At 42.1% G+C, this 22,353-nt stretch overlaps 1 long non-coding RNA gene and 1 other non-coding gene across 2 annotated transcripts; one reads left to right on the forward strand and one right to left on the reverse strand.

The window, feature by feature from the left end:
* Positions 1-10,249: 10,249 nt before the first annotated feature.
* On the reverse strand, positions 10,250-13,902 carry LOC114109433 (uncharacterized). Its single transcript, XR_006057044.2, has 2 exons — positions 13,585-13,902; positions 10,250-11,061 (listed from the first exon to the last, which is right to left on the reverse strand). It is a non-coding gene; the product is annotated as an uncharacterized LOC114109433 (long non-coding RNA).
* LOC114109454 (U6 spliceosomal RNA) lies at positions 11,306-11,412 on the forward strand. Its single transcript, XR_003586140.1, has one exon. It is a non-coding gene; the product is annotated as a U6 spliceosomal RNA (small nuclear RNA).
* Positions 13,903-22,353: the final 8,451 nt, after the last annotated feature.

Consider the following 22,353-nt stretch of genomic DNA (forward strand, 5'->3'; position numbering starts at 1 on the left):
CACACAGATAAATGTTAATGTGCCAGTGATATAAGTGCTACCCTGGAGAGGTCCTGTGGGGGTTCCTCCCATCCGGTTCCTCCGCGGGGGATATTTGATTTGATCAGAGTGGTCAGGCAAGGCTGCCCTGAGGAGATCTGAAGTGCGAGGAGAGAAGAGTGGGACACGTAAAGAGGAGAGTATTTGAGGCACAAGGGAAGACAATGTATAAGCTTTTCAAGCTGGAAGAAGCGAGTGAACACAACAGTTGCCAGGAACAGGGAGGGTCAGAATGAGACCAGACAGGTAACCAAGGGCCAGCGTCTTTAACAATATAAAAACCACATTAAGGATTCCTCCCTTAATCCTCAAACTAACAGCCATTGATGCATTTTAATATTTATTTCACTTTGATAGGAATACTTAATCTACCTTCTTACCACATATTTACATGTACATTATTGTTGACTTTAGGCTGACAATGTTATACAGCATTTCTAGAGCTTATTCATCCTCCTTAACTGAAAGGAAATTCCTGTTGATGAGTATTTCCCTATATCCCTCACTCCCAGCTCCTAGCAACCACCCTTCTTTGATTTTATAAATTTTACTATTTTACATATCTCAAATAAGCAGGATCATGTAGTATTTGTCTTTCTGTAGCTGGCTCATTTCATTTAGCATAATATCCTTGAGTTTCATCCATGTTGTTGCATATTACAGAGTCTCTTTTTATCATAAGGTGGAATAGTATTTCCCCATGTGTATATACCACATTGATTTTATTTATTCATCGGTCAATGGACTTTTAGGTTGCTTCCACACCTTGGCTATTGTGGATACTGCTGTTTTGAACATGGGAATGTTAATTTCTCTTTGAGACTCTGATTGCAGTTCTTTGGATCAGATACCCAGAGTTGGGATTGCTGGATCACATAGTAGCTCTATTTTTTTTTTTTAACTTTTTTGAGGAATCTCTATACTGTTCTCTGTAGTGAGTGCATCAGCTTGCATTCTCACCAGCAATGTGCAAGCCTTTCCATCCTTGCCACAACTTCCACCTCCTCGCCAACATTTGCCGCCTCTTTTGAAAATAGCCATCCTGGCAGGTGAGGTGAGATCTGATTATGGTTTTGATTTGCATCTCCCTGATAATTAGTGATGTTAAGCATTTGTTCATCTGCCTGTCAGTTGTTTGTATGTCTTCTTTTCAGAAAAGTGTCTTCAAGTCCTTAGCCCATTTAATCAAGTCTTCAGTTATCTTGCTATTGAGTTGTAGGAGTTTCTAATACACTTGGACATCAGATTTGTGGTTTCCATGTGTTTTATCCCATCCCATAGGATAGCGTCACCACGCTGATTCCTTTGCTGAGCAGGAAGTCATTGACATCTTTTAAATATAGTGCTTTCCACATAGCACAGCTTATCAGCTGAGAGTGTACACAATCTGAGCCCTTGTCCCAACACCTTTTGTTTTTGTCTTCCCCCTCCTTGCCTTATCACTCAGCAGAGTAGACCAGCACGGCCTAGCTTGTTCACACCACACTTGTTATTTGGGGCTAACAGACAGAATGGAGCTGTGGGTCAGGCTGACTTGACCCGAATCCATTTCCATATCTTCGCTGCTGTGAGGGCCACAATGACAGTGACTACAGGTGACAGCGTCACAGCGTGCTCAGCACTCCACCACACACCTGGGCACAAAGAAGGGCAGACTAGGGACTTCTCTGCTGGTCCACTGGTTAACGTACCGTGCGTCCAAGGCAGGAGGTGTGTGTTCCATCTCTGGTTGGGGAACTAACGTTTCATGGTGAAGCCAGGAAAAAAAAAAAAAAAAAACAGACAGACTAAATAATCATTAGGTGAATGGCTTAACTCAGGGAAGCTGCTGCGGGCTTCCCTAATCCTCACCCCTAGTGACTCTTTGCATCAAGACTCCCTGGAGAGCTGGCTCTCATGTCTACTGAGGGAGGCGCCAGGTGGATGTGCCAGTGGGGCACTCAGAAGGACCCCTGGCTTTGCAGAGGCAGCTCTGGGAGCCCAGGTCTATGGTCTAGGCCAGGAAGCCTTGAACTTGGGCCTGCTTGGTCAGGATGCATGTCCTCTCCCCAGGAGAACCTTCTTCTACAATGTTCTCCAGGTCTTCCCATGAGAGCCAGTCAGCCTGGTCCCCCACGGAGCGTGCCCGCACACACGCGGCTTTGGAGCCATGTGCAGAGCTGGTGTACCTGGGTATGTGTCTACTTCTGGAGCCAAGAGTGTCCTGAGCAGGACTGTCCTGAGTTCCCTGCTTTTGTAGACAGCTCTATGGCTTCAGAGGGCTCCCCAGGTGGCACTAGTGACGAAGAGCCCCATGCCAATGCAGAAGACATGAGCGATGTGGGTCTGATCCCTGGGTTGGGAAGGTCCCCTGGAGAAGGGCATGGCAACCCACTCCAGTATTCTTGCCTGGAGAATCCCGTGGACAGAGGAGCCTGGCCCAGCTATAGTCCACGAGGTTACAAAGAGCCGGACATGAGTGAAGTGACTTAACATAACATTGTTAAAAAAATGTGAAAATATAAAAAAGAAAAGAATCACACCTTATCTTACCCTTAGAGGTGATGATTATGTGCATTTTGGGATATACTCTTTCATAATTTATTTTTTGCAGGTAAATACATATGTACACAAGGCTGTGGTTCATGTGATCAGTTTGATTCAGTTCAGTTAAGCCGCTCAGTTGTGTCTGACTCTTTGTGACCCCATGGACTGCAGCACACCAGGTTTTCCTGCCCATCACCAACTCCCAGAGCTTGCTCAAACTCATGCCCATCGAGTCGGTGACATTATCCAACCATTTCATCCTCTGTCGTCCCCTTCTCCTCCCGCCTTCATCCTTTCCCAGCATCAGGTTTTTTCCCATGAGTCAGTTCTTCGCATCAGGTGGCCAAAGTATTGGAGTTTCAGCTTCAGCATCAGTCTTTCCAATGAATATTCAGGACTGATTTCCTTTAGGATGGACTGGTTGGATCTTCTTACAGTCCAAGGGACTCTCAAGAGTCTTCTCCTTACTTTCGGATCATCAAAAAAGCAAGAGAGTTACAGAAATACATCTACTTCTATTTTATTGACTATGCCTTTGACTGTGTGGATCACAACAAACTGTGGAAAATTCTTCAAGAGATGGGAATACCAGACCACCTGACCTGCCTCCTGAGAAATCTGTATGCAGATCAAGAAGCAACAGTTAGAACTGGACATGGAACAACAGGCTGGTTCCAAATCGGGAAAGGAGTACATCAAGGCTGTATATTGTCACCCTGCTTATTTAACTTCTATGCAGAGTACATCATGAGAAACGCTGGGCTGGAAGAAGCACAAGCTGGAATCAAGAATGCCAGGAGAAATAGCAATAACCTCAGGTATATAGATAACACCACTCTTATGGCAGAAAGTGAAGAGGAACTAAAGAGCCTCTTGATGAAGGTGAAAGAGGAGAATGAAAAAGCTGGCCTAAAACTCAACATTCAAAAAACTAAGATCATGGCATCCAGTCCCATCACTTCATGGCAAATAGATGGGGAAACAATAGAAATAGTGAGAGACTTTATTTTCTTGGGCTCCAAAATCACTGCAGATGGTGATTGCAGCCATGAAATTAAAAGACAATTGCTCTTTGGAAGAAAAACTATGACCAACCTAGACAGCATATTAAAAAGCAGAGACATTACTTTGCTGACAAAAGTCCATCTAGTCAAAATTATGGTTTTTCCAGTAGTCATGTATGGATGTGAGAGTTGGACTATAAAGAAAGCTGAGCACTGAAGAATTGATGCTTTTCAACTGTGGTGTTGGAGGAGACTCTTGAGAGTCCCTTGGACTGTAAGGAGAACCAACCAGTCCATCCTAAAGGAAATCAGTCCTGAATATTCATTGGAAAGACTGATGCTGAAGCTGAAACTCCAATACTTTGGCCACCTGATGTAAAGAACTGACTCATGGGAAAAACCTGATGCTGGGAAAGAATGAAGGCGGGAGGAGAAGGGGACGACAGAGGATGAGATGGTTGGATGGCATCACTGACTCAATGGACATGAGTTTGAGCAAGCTCTGGGAGTTGGTGATGGACAGGAAAGCCTGGTGTGCTGCAGTCCATGGGGTCACAAAAGGTCAGACACGACTGAGCTACTGAAGTGAATTGAACATATATACCTATTTTTTAAAACAAAGGTGAAATGATTATTCAGTTTTTAAATTAAAAGTTCTCAAAAGTGAAAAGTGCATACTAGTCTACATTTCCTATTAAAACAAATCATAGGAAGTTAATGTTCTCAGATTAAATTTCAATCATAGAAAAGATACATACAAAGATACATCTTTATCCTTGTAGAACATTATTATTATGATTATTATAATGTCACCTTTTCCCAAAACAATTACAAAAAACATATTTTCAAAGTTCTAGCTTATAAAGAAGTGACTTAACTTTCAAATTTTACTCAGGCTGGGAAAAATAAATGTGGAGAATATTCTTTTACTTAGCTGGTTTTCAGTGAATTTCTTCTATGATCATAGAGGAGAAAGGGGAAAAAAGAATTAAAATAAGATAGCACATTTTCTAGTTTCAATTTCCATCTGGAGAGGTTATACTTAGCTTAAAATGAGGATATAACATTTTCCCTAGGTACCTCACGTTCCAAGGGGAAAAAAAGCTACCAAATGATGATGAGTATTAAAAAAAAAAAAGGTATGTGTTTCACAATCTGAATGGAATGCTGAGTCAGCAAAGTCTGTCAAAAAGGCAAGAGAATTTGGAATTTTGTATATTACCAAGAACTATCTTGTAACTGGATGCCCAGACATGGCTGAAACCATGCAGAACGTTCTCACTGGTTGGTACTTCCACAAACGTAATGAATATGAAGTACACTTTGGAATCTAATACGGCCAGCAATGGGCTTCCCGAGTGGTTCAGTGGTAAAGAATCTGCCTGACAATGTAAGAGATGTAGGAGGCACGGGTTCAACCCTTGGGTTGGGAAGATCCCTGGAGGATGAAATGGCAACACACTCCAGTATTCTTGCCTGGAGAATCCCATGGACAGAGGAGCCTGATGGGCTACAGTCCATGGAGTTGCAAAAAGTCAGATATGACTCAGTATGGGCCCAAGGACATGATCAGCAATGAGCTACATTATTTGTATATAGACACCCCCACCACCCAATTCATATGTTGAAATTCTATCCTTAGTGTGATGCTATTAGTGGGGGGAGGAGGGACTTTGGGAAGGTAATTAGTTCCCAAAGATGGAGCCCTCATGAATGAGATTAATGTCCCATTTATTAGATCCTTTATAAAAGGGACCTGAGACAGCTCTCTCACCATCTTTCCGCCATGTGAGGATACAGTGAAAAATCCATCTTTCTACCTAGAAGAGGGATCTCACCAAACCCAACCATGCTGGCACCCTGTTCCTAGAATTCCAGCCTCCAGAGCTATGAGAAATAAATGTTTGTTGTTTAAGACATCCAGTCTGCGTTCGTTTGCTACGACCACTTCAAATGACTGAAGCAGTGTCCTTTAAAATGAATATGATCACATTTATCTGTCTGAGCATGATCTAAGATAACAAAGTGTTTATCTAACCAAAAAGAACAAGGAAATATTTATTCATGAAAATCCCATGCAGTGTTTATACTGCCGCCTGATCGTTTCTGTGATCTGATAGCATCATTTTCTCCTCCTAGATGATACTCATTGCTGTTCTCTCCTGGTTTCTAGCACTAGCAAGCTATGGGAAGACTTGGCACATACAGGTTTCCCACCACACCCTCAGTCTCCAACTTTATTAGCTCAGTTTTTTAAACCACTGATTTTACAGTAATTCCTAAAATATCCCTTCTGGACTGCATCACCTCTCTGAGTCACTCATCCTGCCCTCACGGTTCCAGAAACTTCTTGGCTTGGGTGTAAACCCTACTTCTTGGGCCAGGGCTTCCCCAGTTGCAGAAAGAACTGCTAGGTCAGCCAGATGTCTGACTGTTTCACCTACATAGCGCTTGTAAATGCTGTCTGGCATCACGTTCTCCACATTTTTCCCAGTTTCCAGAACTTTATGAGTACTGAACTTTTGAAGGCATGCTGTGAGGGATGAAGAGACACACAGAAGCCCTCAGTAGTGATGGCAGCGCAGCACCCACTCCCGTGTCTGGATGGTGTGTACGAGAGTGTGCACAGAGGTCACTCTATGCTCTGGGCCTCAGCTCACCCTCCTTCCCCCCACGACTCTGCACTTAGAGACTCCTCTTCTCAGTCCATCCTAGGAGATGGTCTTTGACCCTGGTTGGCATTACGGTATGCTTCTTAACATTGACTTGCATCACATTCTCCACACACACCACATCCTGCCACCCCTCAGCTCAGCACTCCTACAGATAACCACAAATTCTCTGTGAAGCAGAGTACATTTGACACATTTGGTGAAAGCTGACTCCCACCCGCGCCCCTGCCGAGAAGGACCTGGGGAACAGTGGTGTGCCACGGCCTGCTCATTGAGAATGATGGGTCCAGAGTTTAGTTACCATGCTTCACTGCCTTCACTCCAAAAACAGGTCCAGTTTTTACTGAGTAGAATTGTTAAAACTTGGGGCCCCTCTTCAGGGAACGTATGGTTAGAAATCATACTTCAACACATGCTGAAGTCACCAGGCTCCAGCCACAGTGGCTTGATTCTGTTGTTTTGGCTCTTTAACTACAAGAGCATTTACGCCCTGGGGCCTTTGTTCAGTCTGTTCCATTTGCCTGGCTGCTCTGCCCCTAGATGGAGATAAACTGTTTCCTTTTTATCATCCAGGTCTGAGCTTGAATATAACCTCAGAAAGGCCCTTCCCTACCACCTATACTAAGTAGCTCACACATTTCCTGGTTGTTGCTGCTCATCAAGTATCCCCATTTCATGTACTTGTGGGTGCTTGGCAGCTGAAATGACCATACTTACGTGTTTGTTGTCAGGATCAGCTTCAGCACGAGTGACAGTAAGTTCTCTTGGAATCCCGTGTTTAGACAGGTTCTTCATGTGGTTTAATGCTCTGTTGTCACTGTCTTGGGATTCTAAATTTTTTTTTCCAAGAAGATCTTCATTTTCATTTTAGACCACAAGTTATGCACCTCTCCAGCTTACTGTTTATTATCTCTTTGCTAGTAGGTACCCAGGAGAGCAAGGTATCTCCTAGGTTCAATATTGTGTTGTCAGTACTTAAGACACTACAGAGAATACTGTAGCTGCTCAATGAGTATTTGTTAAGTTAGACAGAGGATTATCATGTGACCCAGCAATTTCCCTCCTAGGTATATACCCTAAAGAACTGAAAAAAAGATGTTCAAGCAAAAACTTGTATACCAATGTTACAGTGGCACTATAACCAAAAGGTGGAAACAACCCAAATTTCCATCAGCTGTTGAATGGATGAACAAAGTGTGCTATATCTGTAAAACAGAATATTATTCGACCAGGAAAAAGAGTAAAACATTGATATGTGCTCTGATATGGATGAATGTTTTCCATAGCAAAATATTATGCTACATCAAATCAAATACAAAAGATCACATATTTATAATTCTGTCTTGTGAAATATCTAGAAACAGTTAATCTGTAGAAATGGGAAGTAGATTGGTGGTTGCCAGAGGCTAGAGGAGGCAGGCAAGGAAGGAGAGATGGAGAGTAACTGCTTCACGATGTATGGGGTCTTCATGGATGGAGCTGGATAGAAATGGTGGTTGCGAAGTGAAGTGAAGTGAAAGTCGCTCAGTCGTGTCTGACTCTTTGCAACCCCATGGACTATACAATCCATGGAATTCTCCAGGCCAGAATCCTGGAGTGTGTATCCTTTCCCTACTCCAGGGGATCTTCCCAACCCAGGGGTTGAAACCAGGTCTCCCGCATCGCAGGCAGATTCTTTGCCAGCTGAGCCACAAGGGAAGCCGTTGTTGCACAGGCTTATTATGGATGTTTAATACTAAATGTTGCAGAATTGTTTCTTTTAAAAGGTTAGTTTTGGTTTAACTGTGTATTGTATTAACTTTACCTTGATTTTTTTAAAAAAAGAAAACTGAAAAAAATATTTGTTAAAAGAATACATATTTATAGAACTTGTGACCAAACTCTTTCCAAAACCAAGTATAGCGTATTCTTAACTTAGCCTAGGGCTTCAGTAATTTCAGTCCATGAAGATAAGGACACATTCATACCTTTCTTTGAAAAAACATTTTAAGTACTTGCTTCTGTCAAGATGACATCAAATCTTGTTATCATTAAGATGCCAACCTTTTTCTACATTTTTCTTTTTGGTGGTTGTTTTGTTTGTTGGTCGTATGGTATCTTTATTTTTTTTTAATTGTAAAAGAAATTTTTAGATAATTATAGATGTATATGCAACTGTAAAAAATATTATACAGAGAGATCCTGTGTTCCTCCTCCCAATTTCTCCCAATGGTAATGTCTTTCAAAATTATAGAATAATCTCACAACCAGGAAATTGATATTTATACAATCCATCTACCTCATTTAGATTCGGTGGTTTTATCTGTACTCATTTGTGTGTCTGTGTCCTGTCTCTATACTGAAGTGTAACAACAGTTCCTTTTAGTATTACTGTAGTCTGTCAGCGAGAAAGACATTCCAGAGAGATTGTGGCACAACCAGAATAACCACAAGTAAATGACTCTGAGCACAAGTTAAAAGAAAGAAACATTTCCAAAGAAGTAACAGGGGCCTAGCAGTCTGGAACCTGTTAGGTCAGCCATGCCTTCTTTACATTCACTTGACCCTTTCAGCGCCAGGATTCTCAAAAGGGCTGGCACGTATTTTGGTTAATTCAACAGACTGAGGGATGGGGGTACTCTAAGATACTCTTCTTTCATTTGAGAAAATGGGAAACATAAAAGCCAGCAAACATTGAGCAGGAGCATAGAAAAGATGCCAGGAAGATTGTTTTTACCTGTTAAGAACACGTGTTATTTCACCCTGGTAGCAAACGTAACTTGGAACTCCTCAGGCAAATACGTAGACGTGAGGACATTTCCCAGTGTTGACTGTAGGCTCCATCCTGTGTATTAACTTAATTCATGTGAAGGTTCTAGTGAATGTTCCTTTCTACACTGCATTTGTTAAAGGGTCAGACATCTCTTTCGCCTTGTCAGCATCCCTTCACCATCATCTGCTGATAGCATGTAGGTTTCCCTTGAAGGGCCACTCACCTCCTCTCCTAGTCTACGTGTTTTGGTAGTGCTACGTACAAACCCTGTTTTCTCCCGCTTTGCCCCTCTTTCACCTCCCCTACCCCTGCCCTGACACACACGCGCACACACACTCATGGCTCAGTAGAAGGACTCCATCAAAACATGTTTCTCTTCCGGACACAATGATTGGTTCAGAAAACGCACATATTCAAAACTGGTCCAAGAGATGTAATCCATGATCTTGCCCGATGATTAGGACAAAGAATCTCTTTCCATTGGGTTTGAAGGTGTTAATACACAAACATGGAGTATCAGTGGAGACCATCAGGGATGTCACGCTGGAAAGGAAGCCAATAGGGAAGGGAGCAGAATTGATAGCCTTACCTAAGTGTCTAGAACCAGCTATATCTAAAGCTCTGAACTTCTTAGTTACATGAACTAATAAGATTAAAAAATTACATTTTGGGGTGTAAATTTTTGTTTTGGTTTGGTTTTTTGGTCACTTGCAACTCACTGAGAAGGACTGAAACACGTAACATTCATTAGGCTAAGCTTGGGGCCACAAATCCTTAAGCTAATTTTAGTCTTTGTCCTCTCATCATTCAACAGTTCCCTTATCTTCTCATGTGTCTGCATTACTGCCTGCAATAATTTGCCTGACCCAGGCTTTGGTGCTTACTGCAAAAGAAGTAACTCAAGTCGAGTGAATGAATGGCACCGGGAGTACATTAATTCTTCTGCCCCTACAATGTTGTCTTTTAAATAGGTTATGCATGCGTAATGCTGCAGCTGACCATCTGTACTGATTATTTAAGTTCTGTAATGAAATGGTCAGGTCTCTCACTGTTTATTTATGTGATGCAGACAGCCATTCTCTAAATCCTACTTCAATTTTCAGTCACTGTTTTGTAGGCTAGGCGCTCTAATGACTGCAAAAGAAATGTTTGCTGCTTCAGGTGGTGTTATTAAAAGAAAATTGCTCCCAAAGAAATTCTTATCTCCTGATGGGGGGAGCTAAATCACTATAAATTATGGAAAAGGAAATTGCAAATGTGTCTTGCTTTCTCTTTATTGGAGGCATTGTTTTATCACAACTGTCAAGGAGAGCACACACCTATTTTGAAAGCTTTTTACAGCTTTGAATTAAGCCCAAATGGAGAAATAAGAGGCTGCACGATTAGAGCAGCTGATTGGAGTTGTGCTTTGCAAGGCAAAGGCAGGGTTTTACCATTACTTTCTTATTCACAAATGGCACCAGCGAGGGGGTGGGGCGGGGCAAGGCGGTGGAAAAGCCGAGAAAAGCAACAGCAAAATACAGTTAAGAAAAACAACCGAAGAGATCACCGGAGACCTGGCAGGAGGATAATCAGAATCTTGAAAAGGAAAGGGGAGACCTTTAGAATTGCATTACTCAGGGGAGGAGGCGGGAGGGGGTTGCGGATTCTCATTTGTTTCAACCGAATAAGCGCAATCAGTCAATCCATCAGTGTTGCTGTAAACTTTGTCCTTATAAAGATTGCATAAAGGGTGGCTGTTTCTCGTCTGTCCATCACAGGCGATTTCAATGGACTCGGCTCCTCCGTGGTCACTGCTCAAAGCATCACGCAGCGAATGTGTTCGCGGAGGCCAGCAGAGGGAGCGCGAGATTAATGGGTGGGTTCCCAGCGTCACCAAGGCGACCGGCTCCCTGACTCAGGACTGCCCAATCTAGTTTGTGCAGATGAAGCTGTCTCCATGGCTCCTTTCCTCCATCTCCTCCATCCAAACTGTCTGATTGGTTCATCTGGGAACATTTCTACCCAAGGTTTCACAGGTTGCCGTTCTCTTGGCAGATCCCACGATGAGTGCAAAAACAAGGCCCTACTGCGGGGAAACATGAAAAATGGTGCTGAGTGAAAGGAATTCTGTAACACCAAGTAAAAGGCTGATGATATAATGTTAAGTGGAAATAACTGGTTGCAAAACTGTATACAGTAGTAGCCTAGCGGGCTACCGTCCATAGAGTCGCAAAGAGTTGGACGAAACTGAGTGCACACGTGCACTCACACACACACACATATATTTCTAATTATAGAAACACTGAATTTTGACAAGTTAAGGATGATTAGTGCTCGCTTCGGCAGCACATATACTAAAATTGGAACGATACAGAGAAGATTAGCATGGCCCCTGCGCAAGGATGACACGCAAATTCGTGAAGCGTTCCATATTTTTACCCAGAGGGATGTTGTGGGGAGGGAGGTGGGAGGGGGGCTCATGTTTGGGATCGCATGTACACCCGTGGTGGATTCATGTCAATGTATGGCAAAACCAATACAGTATTGTAAAATAAAGTAAAAATAAAAATTAAAAAAAAAGGAACCTTAAAAAAAAAAGAATGATTAACTTTGATGCGTGATGTGTGTGTGTGTGTGTGTGTGTGTGTCTGTGTACAGGGACGTGGAATTTGAGGGAGGCCTTTTTTAGTTGCTTTATAATCTTTTCGTATGTTTCAAATGTGTATTCTGGGCACAACGCATACAATGTGTACACTGACCACATACAGCTTTGGTAATTGTGGGGGGAATGAAAGACTGGAAATGCTTGTATGTATTTCATGTGTTCATATGGTATACTCTCTGCTGCTGCTACTGCTGCTGCTGCTAAGTCGCTTCAGTCATATCCGACTCTGTGCGACCCCAGAGATGGCAGCCCACCAGGCTCCCCCATCCCTGGGATTCTCCAGGCAAGAACACTGGAGTGGGTTGCCATTTCCTTCTCCAATGCATGAAAGTGAAAAGTGAAAGTGAAGTTGCTCAGTAGTGTCTGACTCTTAGCAACCCCATGGACTGCAGCCTACCAGGCTCCTTCATCCATGGGATTCTCCAGGCAAGAGTACTGGAGTGGGGTGCCATTGCCTTCTCCCAGTATACTCTCTACTTTATAATAACACAGGGAATCATGCGACAATACCAAGTGCCATCACAGAAAGAAGGAAGCAAATCAGGCTCCAATTAAGTCCTATGTGCTAAGGACTGTGTGAGAAGCTGAAGGATTAAAAAGATAAGCCAGGTATACTCTGGGGAGCTTATAGTCACCTGTATCATCTTATTTCTTTGTCACAATGACTCTGTGAGGTAGATGGTAGTGTTCTGAGTTTGATGGCTAGGTTCCTAGAGGTGGTAATCGACCCAAGGCCACTTAATACACAACTGTTTTTCATCTGGATTTTCACCTCCAAAGTCTCTTCTCCATCCTAAATTTGAGGCCTCGTAAATCTTATTGGAAAAGACCCTGATGCTGAGAAAGATTGAAGGCAAAAGGAGAAGAGGGTGGCAGAGGATGAGACAGTTAGATTTAATCACCGATTCAATGGCCATGAATCTGAGCAGTCTGGGAGATAGCGAAGGACAGGGGAGCCTGGCCTGCTGCAGTTCATGGGGTCGCAAAGAGTCAGACTCGATTTAGTGATTGAACAACAGTAAGAGTCATGGTATTTGCCATCTCCTAGTTCATCACTTCATGGGAAATAGATGGGGAAACAATGGATACAGTGGCTGACTTTATTTTGGGGGGGCTCCAAAATCACTGCAGATGGTGACCGCAGCTATGAAATTAAAAGACACTTGCTCCTTGGAAGAAAAGCTATGACCAACCTAGACAGCATATTAAAAAGCAGAGACATTCCTTTGCCGATAAAGGTCCATCTAGTCAAAGCTATGGTTTTTCCAGTGGTCATGTATGGATGTGAGAGTCGGACTATAAAAAAGCCGATAAAGGTCCATCTAGTCAAAGCTATGGTTTTTCCAGTGGTCATGTATGGATGTGAGAGTCGGACTATAAAAAAAGTTGAGTGCCGAAGAATCAATGCTTTTGAACTGTGGTGTTAGAGAAAACTCTTGAGAGTCCCTTGGACTGCAAGATCAAACCAGTTAATCCTAAGGGAAATCAGTCCTGAATGTTCATTGGAAGGACTGATGCTGACTGAAGCTGAAATTCCAATACTTTGGCCACCTGGTTCGAAGAACTGACTCATGGGAAAAGACCCTGATACTGGGAAAGATTGAAGGCGGGAGGAGAAGGGCACGACAGAGGATGAGATGGCTGGATGGCATCACTGACTCCATGGACATGAGTTTGAGCAAGCTCTGGGAGTTGGTGATGGACAGGGAAGCCTGGTATGCTGCAGTCCATGGGGTCACAAAGAGTCAGACACAACTGAGCAACTGAACTGAACTGAGTTCATAACTGTTATTGCAACCTATTTTTGACAGCAATCTATTTTAAGAGAAGTTTTATACTACTAATGTAACTTCAAAACAGAATAATTTTCCAGAAATAAAAGATAACCGTTAAATAAGTACAATAAAAACAAACAAAGAAACAAAAATAATTAAAAGTACTGACCGTGCTGGGGAAGCTCTGCAGCTCTCTTTGTTGTAAAAGAGTAGCAAGAATGAGAGAGATGTGAAAGGCACACAGCCACTTCATTGAGGTTTCTTCTCGACATAATCAGAAGGCCTGAGCAAGAACTGAGAGGGAGTAGCCACGTACGCAATTTAATGCATACCTTAAATGAGACCAACTGAAGCTTTGAGAAATATGGTATTATTTGATGCAAAGCCAAGAAAAACATCCCCACCCAAGCAGAACAGAGAAATAGTTTTCAAGTTGACTTTTAGCTCAATGGAATTTCTAGCAGTTAGAAAGACAAAGCTGGGGTCTGAGACTGTACAAATCAAATTTACTATGAATTTCAAGATTATGGGGTATCCTTTTTTTTGGATAACAAGTAATGACTTTGAATATCAGCATCAACTGGAACATAAAGCTAAAAGCAATCTTTTAATGCATAAAAACCTATTTCTCAATAAGAAGGCAATGCTAAGGGATAGAACAAAACAACAGTTTAGGAACTGAGTGGACATGGATTCAAGTCCAGGTTGGCAGTTTATTGCCTGTATATAATTCTCTGAGTTTCTGTGAACCTAACTCTCTTTATCTATAAGCCTAGGGAGAATGATAAGAGGTTTTCTCTGGTTCAGTGGCCATTTGTATAATATCTTAGGTTAAAGGATACTTTTCACAAAAAGGTAAAGGCATGACTCCCCTATAGATATGAAAGGTGAAGTGAAAGTGGAGGTTGCTCAGTCATGTCCAGCTCTTTGTGACCCTATGGACTATACAGTCCATGGAATTCTCCAGGCCACAACACTGGAGTGGGTAACCTTTCCCTTCTCCAGGGGATCTTCCCAACCCAAGGATCGAACCCAGGTCTCCCACATTGCAGGCAGATTCTTTACCAGCTGAGCCACAAGGCAAGGAATACCTTGTAAATATTTTATTTCATTATCAGTGAAATGTGACAACTCATTCAAAGAAGTCAAAGAGAAGAGACATGTATAGATGGGAATGCTAAAATAAATTTACAAATGGATACAGAGCTGTCTTCTTCTACAATGGGAGAGGAAAATCAATAGACTGTTTATGGGACACTCTTTGCTTGTCTATGGACAAGAATTATTTGCATTACTAGAGTTTCCTCATCAAATTCTGGATTGTTCTGGTCAACTGAAATAGTTTTCAAGTTGACTTTTAGCTCAATGGACTTGTAAAATAGCTTAGTCACAGATAAACATGTATGTTCCTGTAGGGGTACAAGATCCCCAGAGGTATCAGTGTTCTGCTGAAAGACTATCCAGTCCTCTTTTTTTAAAATTCCGAAGTCTTAAATTTTTCCCTATGCTTATGTCAAGACGTGACGTGCAGATGTTAACACCACTTTGAAAACAGCAGATTTATAATACAAAATAGATGAAGTAGGGGAAAAAGTGTGCTCAGAAGCTCAGTGGTGTCTGACTTTTTGTGACTCCATAGACTGTAGCCCACCAGGCTCCTCAGTCCTGGATATCTCCAGGCAAGAATACTAGAATGGGTTGCCATTTCCTTCTCCAGGGGATCTTCCTGATGCAGGGATGGAACCTAGATCTCCCGCATTGCAGGCAGATTCTTTAGTATCTGAGCCACCAGGGAGATGAGGTGGGACACCTGGGGAGGGAAGAGCAAGGGCTTCCCGGGTGGCTCAGTGGCAAAGAATCTGCCTGCCAAGGCAGTAGACAGAAGAGATGCTGGTTCAATCCCTGGGTCAGGAAGATCCCCTGGAGGAGGAAATGGCAGTATTCTTGCCTGGGAAATCCCACTGAGGGAGGAGCCTGGAGGGCCACAGTCCATGGGGTCATGATTGGGTGATGGAGCACACAGTAATCATCTAACTAGCGGCAAAGATGGGACAGAAAGGGCCCTTTCCAAATCTCAAATTTTAGGGTCCCATCCCCTAGCAGGTTATAATGTTTATTTACATTTTACAAAAAGCTAGTTTTAAAAAGGCTGGGAGTAAATTGAAAATCAACCTGATGTAGCCACGGTGGAAAGCAGTATGGAGGTTTACCCAAAAACTAAAAGTAGAGCTACCACACATTCCAGCAATTCCACTCCTAGAATATACCAAAACCCACCAAAACACTAATTTGTAAAGATACATGCAATATCATCAAATTCACTTTAAAACATCAACTTGAAATAAAAATAATTGCTGAAATTAAAATGTAAGTCAAGAAAAAAGAACTGCTTATAGGAAAATAAATAACTTTCAGTAAAAGATGTTATATAATCCCAGACTTTTCCTTATTTAAGAAATACTGACAAAGAATGACACTATCAAAGATGAAAGATGACAGAAGCTCTAGCTCAGTGTTCTGATCAATACAGAAATTTATGGTAAAACAATTTCCAAGACTTTCTTCAAAGTGACCTACATAATCATTTTAAACTCATTCTTTTGCAAAGCTCTCTAACACTGTTTCAGTAACAAAGAGTATCATTTTTTAACACAGTAAAAAAGGTAAATCAAGCTACATTTTCTAACCAAATTAAGGTAGCTTGTGAGCATCCGAAAGTTGATTTCCTAATTCATTAATTTCTTAATTTTACTGTGAACTCAGATTTCCCAGGAAGCTCTGTAAGTCTCTTAAATAATTCACCACTGCCCCTAAATGGACTGGTTCTTACGGTCAGTTCAGGGGCCGTTCCCAATGACAGATCCACAATCCAATAATTCTCTCTAAGCCTTTTAAACCACCCAAGCCTTCAAATAAATTTAGTGAACAAAGCAAAGGAGTTCAAGTGACATTTCCTTCTATTCACAAAAACTTCAACTTTTATGTTCAGTAATTAATGGCACTGTTTAACCAGGAACGACATTACAAAATGGGGGCAGTTGTTATTTACCATCACCGTGAAATAGAGTGTCAAAGGTTATCACAACAGGATATCTGTGTTTAAATGGAAAGAGATAAAGAGACAAAGTCAAACTAGTTATGCCTGTTTTGTTTTCCAACTGGAGGGAAGTCTGCTGAAATAGACTTCTGAATACCTACAGCTGCCATCTCAGCACCAATGGTAATTTTGATGTTCTAGCCCTTCTTTCCTTTCAAACTGGGGGTGACTGAAACGAACATTAGAATACAGCAATTCTGAGTGCCTGCAATGTGAATTATTTTACTGGCATCTTCTCTTGATCTGGATGGAGTATGCATTCTCATTCTCACATTATAGAAGGAGGGTAGGTAGGTTCTAGAAGCAGTCTGGAAACACAGTGAGCCTGTGCTGATGTTGGTTTGCGGAGTGTAGACATCCCCATGTCTTCACTTTAACTGTGAGAGATTGTGTTTTCTCACAGATTCCCCTGCCATCTTCTTATCGGGATTCATTAACAACTGTCATTTCGACCCTTCATCTTTATTTTTATTGAAAAAGGCACAGCTTTAGAGAAACACTCTTCCCTTTCTCTGAATTTATCCAGGAGAGACGCTGAAGCTTGGAGGTTTAGGTTGCATGTGCGATCAGTAACCCACTGGATTCGAACCCACATCTGCTCAGTTCCTAAGCCGATGTTCTTTCTTCTTCATGCACTCTGTCCTCGTTGAATGTGTATTCATTTAAAAATTGCTTTTAGGAAATTCCCTGGTGGTCCAGTGGTTAGGATTCTGCGCTTCCAGCGCAGGGGGCATGGGTTCGATCCCTGGTTGGGGAACGAAGACCCCACAAGCCTTGGTTCCACAAAAAAATAGAAAAAACATTGCCTTCACCTGTTCTTTGTAAAAATAATTTAAACTTTGCAAGTAAAAGCAAAATAAGAAAGTAAAAATAACTCAAACTTCCATCCTACAATGGTTAATACATAAATATAGTGTTTTCCTGGTTTTTTAATGCATCTTAAAAAACTGGAATCGTTCAGTAATTACATGATTCCATATCTTCCATATTTTTATTCAAGACATACTAACACCATATTAATGTTTTTCAGAAAGTGGTTGCTAGTACTCGCAAGTAATTCCTTTGTGTTCATGGACCAGTTTCTTCAAACCATTCAAGAAACATTTAAAAATCATTTTGATTATCCAAATCTTTCATCATAAATCTTTATCCTATAAGTAGAATTATTACATCAACAAGCTACGGAATTCAGAAATTGAGAGCATAGGGTTTTGTTTTCAGCAGTTTCAAATACAACTGAATAAGCAGCTGGGACTTCCTCTAAACAGATTATTAGCAAAAAAAGTTTTAGATGACAAAAACATGAAAAGGTCTGAATCTATTATAACTCAGATTTTTCACAGTTAAAAAGAAAAACTTTTCACTTAGGCAGCATTTACACAGTAGCAAAACATCCAGATAAAGAATGGAAAACCGTCCGGATGTGGCAGTTTTGTAGAAGCGTTGAATCATCTGGGCAATCTTGGTAATATCAGGGGTAAAAGAGAGCATCACACAGCACAACACTGCAACCAAAAAGTGAAATGCAATGGAAAGCGTTTTAAACATCTGTATGCAAAGCATAGGACTTCCCAGGGGCTCAGGGGTGAAAAATCTGTCTGCAATGCAGAAGACCCAGGTTCGATCCCTGGGTCAGGAAGATCCCCTGGAGAAGGGAATAGCTATCTATTCCAGTATTCTTGCCAGGAAAATCCTATAGACCGAGAAGCCCGGCAAGCTACTGTTCATGGGGTTACAGGACTGGACACGACTGTGCAACTGAGCACACATACACACAAAGCATAAAAAGTCACTGGTGAATGTAACAGAAGGTAGCATATTATATCCATGTTACAGTCCCAGTGTTCACTGACATTGTTCCACGCTTCTCCTTAATGATTCTCTTGAAAGTGGACTTGGATGCACCTGCAGATTTGGGTCCAGGCAAGAGTTTTAGGAACCATACTTGTCAACTTGCACAAAGGTGCGATTCTAGCATAAAAGGATTGGGAGAAAAAGAACCGGCAGCAGGAGCCCACACATTAGCCCAGTCTCAAGAAAAATAAATCCGACAGCATTCGAATTTGCGATTATGGTCAACAAACTTTCTAGATGCAAAAATAACGTTTCTGCTTAACTGTCTTATAACACCTGAGCACCTGAGAACCTTTCTAAGGCTGTATGTGAATCAGAACACAACACAAAGTTTCACCCAACACAGCAGCCTCTTGATGCTTAAACAGTGAGCTCTCAAAATGCACCTTCTTTAATATTAACCTACATTCAAGAGGATATATGTATACATCTAACTGATTCACTTTGCTGTACTGCAGAAACTAACACAACAGTGTAAAGTCACTATACCCCAATAAAATTTTTTTTAAAAATTAGTACATTTACCAGATGGGCTCATGGGTTGAACAGAATGTCTCTAAAATTACTCCCTCTCTTATAAATTGCCCGCATCCAGTTTATTTTCTGGAAATAGTTTTTTTTCTTGCATTTGCCTATACCAAGCTTTAAAAAAAAAAAAATGCCCTCTGACCCCTCCACCTCATGATCATTTACCATTATTTCCAGGAACAATATCATTTTTGCTCTGTGTGTCAGGGAGAAGAGAGGAGAGAATTTTTAAAAGCATCAAAAAGGAGAAAAGGACTCATCACAGCTGTGAAAGAATGTTTAGGAAAACTAAGGCTGATTTATCCTACCTCTTGAAAGCTGGATTTTATAGAACTAGGCAGACATGGTTATACTGCTTCCTTGTCCTGGATTAAATTATAACCAACAAAGGATCAGTAAAAGTGCAGTTGATCTTGGCAAGATTGCTTGTTTCCTGATTGAGAATTCAGCTGAAATGTCACCTCTTTGGACAGCTGCTTCCCTAACTTCCAGGTACAATGTAGCATCTGAGTCACTCTAATGTCTCCCCTTATTTTACTACTGCAGCTGTTTCGGACTGTTGTTTTCTGGCAAGTGGGTATGTATGTACTGATGGGTGTGTGTTTGCTTTCTGGTTTGCTGTTTGCCTTAACTACGGTGACAGGTCCGAGGGAGTATTGTTCTTAGAAGTCTTGGGGCAGCTGGCATTGCTAGCTGCTTATTCAAGGATGCCTTTAATTGTACTCTTTCCCCAGATTTTGTTTATGAAATAACACAGCCGACCAAAAGAAGCAAACAAAAAATGCTGTGTTTCTTAATATTGGTGCTAGGTGGCCAAGAGATGGGTAAGAAGAAGTAAGTGGAGATAGGAAGAGATCGATCACAGGCTGAGGAATCCTCTGGAACACACATTTTCCTTTGGCCATTCCCCTCTCCCTGCTTGGAATGCAGACACTGATGGAGTTGAGGCAGCAAACTTGGGACCACATGGAGGAGGCAGAAGCAGACAGGGTCCCTGGTGGCTCCCTGGAGCCACTGTATGCGCCCTGGACCGCCTACGTCTAGACTTCTAATTATACGAGAAAAATAAAACCAACTCAGTTTAAGCCTTTGCTTCCAGTGTTTCTGCCTTCCAAAAGCCATTCCTAGCTACTATAAAGTGATGTTCCTGGTATTTAAACAGTGCCTGGTATGTAGTTGACAGTCAACATTTTTGAGAGAGCATGAGGGCCATTGAAGCCCATTCATAATCAGGTCCTAATGGGTATATGTTAGCATGTGAGATGTCAATTAATCATATTTTTTCATCTCTTGGGGATTATAAGTCAATTGATATATAGACACAGGACACTAATAGAGACTTTTTAAAATGACCTTTCATTCATTCATTTCATTCATAAATATTAAATGACTTTTCATTTAATACTTATTGAATATCTACTATGTACCAGCCACCATGCTAAGCATTTCAGGTAAAGCCACAAACACAACAGACCAAAATTCTGCCCTTGTGGTGCCTCTGTTAAATGGGGTAAGAAAGACAGTGAGCAAGATACACGTGTATGTTAGAAGTAGAGAGGCAATTTAAACACGGTGATCAGGAAAGGCCTTGCTGAGGAGTCATTCGAGTATAAACCTAAGAAGTTAAAACTCAATCATCAGAGGGAAAAGTGTTGTAGGAAGAGCAAATGCGTGGGGCTGTCGTGGACATTTTCAGGGTCTTGCCCTTATGCCTCAGGCTTTATTAGTGGAGGGCCAGCCTGACGTCAAATTACCAACATTTTTATCCTTTCTGCCTGTAGGCTTTCTCTGGGCACTGGAGCCTTCTGTGTTCACACAGGCAGATAGATGGACATACACACACACGACCAGCTACAGGAGAGACCTGGGGCATCACCTCCAGGCCCCTTGCCTCTCGGGAGGGCTGGCCCTGCCATGTCTGTTCCACACTGGCTCCCACACTTTGCCAGTGGAACTGAAATCAGTGGTCCACGGTGACAGCTGCCTCAGCAACATTCCGTATTAGGAGACTTTGCTTTCCAATCTCCCTTCCCAATGTCCTGTGGGTATTTCCTTCGCTTCCCCAGCTAAATAACTGACACTCAAATCCTTGTCTCTTGAGTCTGCTGCTGGGGGTGTGGGGGACACAAACAGAAAGGCCCTGAGTGTGGGCATAGGAGGAGGCCTGTACTGCTATACGGAAGGAGGCAGGGGAGTGACAGGAGAGAAAATCAGAGAATAAGACAAGATCACGCCACAAGGCCTGGAGGATGCTCAGATCTAGTAAAATGGGCTTCACAGGTGGTGCTAGTGGTAAAGAACCTGCCTGCCAACACAGGAGATAGAAGAGACGTGAGTTCCATCACTGGGACATGAAGATCCCCTGGAGGAGGGCATGGCCACCAACTTTAGTATTCTTGACTGGAGAATCCCATGGAGGGGCCTGGAGGGCTACACCCCACAGGGTCACAGAGTCGGACACGACTGAAGTGCTTAGCACGCATAAAATGGGAAGCCATCGGAGAGTTTTATTTTTTGGCTGCACCGCACCACTTTTGGGATCTTAGTTCCCTGACCAGAGATTGAACTCATGCCCTCAGTAGTGAAAGTGTAAAGTCTTAACCCCTGGACCACCAGGGAATTCCTGGGGTGACCTGTTCTGACTTATACTTTAAATGCTTGCTCCAGCTGCTGTGTGGGGAACAAACTGTAGGAAGAGACCATATTAGAAACAGGGAGACTTAGCAGGAAATTATTACAACTAACACAGATAATAGATGATGAGAGTTTGGACCGGAGTGGAAGCTTTATCGTCATTAAAGTTGGAGGGAAGAATACTGCCAACACAGAGCCAAAATAATCTTCCTGTCTCTCCTCGTCTCAGATGAATTTATTCTCCACATAGGGCAGCTGGAAAACTGCAGACCTCCCAGCACCGGGCAGGTCAGCGTTCAGTAAGCTCCACATCCCTGGGTTTGAGTCCTGGCTCCACCACTTGCTATCACTGCATATTGTACAGGTTACCCAATTTCTCCAGGGCTAAAGATACTACCTTCATTGAAACATGTATACTATCACGTAAGAAACGAAGTGCCAGTCTATGTTCGATACAGGATACAGGATGCTTGGGGCTGGTGCATGGGGATGATCCAGAGAGATGATATGGGGTGGGAGGTGGGAGGGGGATTCAGGATTGGGAGCTTGTATACACCCGTGGTGGATTCATGTCAATGTATGGCAAAACCAATACAGTATTGTAAAGTAAAATAAAGTAAAACAAACAAACAAACAACAAAAAAAGATATTACCTTCCCGGCTGCTGTGAAGATCAAATTAAATGAGAGAATGTTTGAAAATTGCCGAAACTGCCTGGACCAATAAATTACAGTTTTAATATTATCATTCAGTTACCAGATTTCATCAAAATATAAGACACCATTATTGGTAAATGCATTGTTATTTATCTACCTCCAAGGAAAA

Source organism: Ovis aries, chromosome 19 (assembly GCF_016772045.2).
Source record: "Ovis aries strain OAR_USU_Benz2616 breed Rambouillet chromosome 19, ARS-UI_Ramb_v3.0, whole genome shotgun sequence".
Lineage (NCBI taxonomy): Eukaryota > Metazoa > Chordata > Mammalia > Artiodactyla > Bovidae > Ovis > Ovis aries.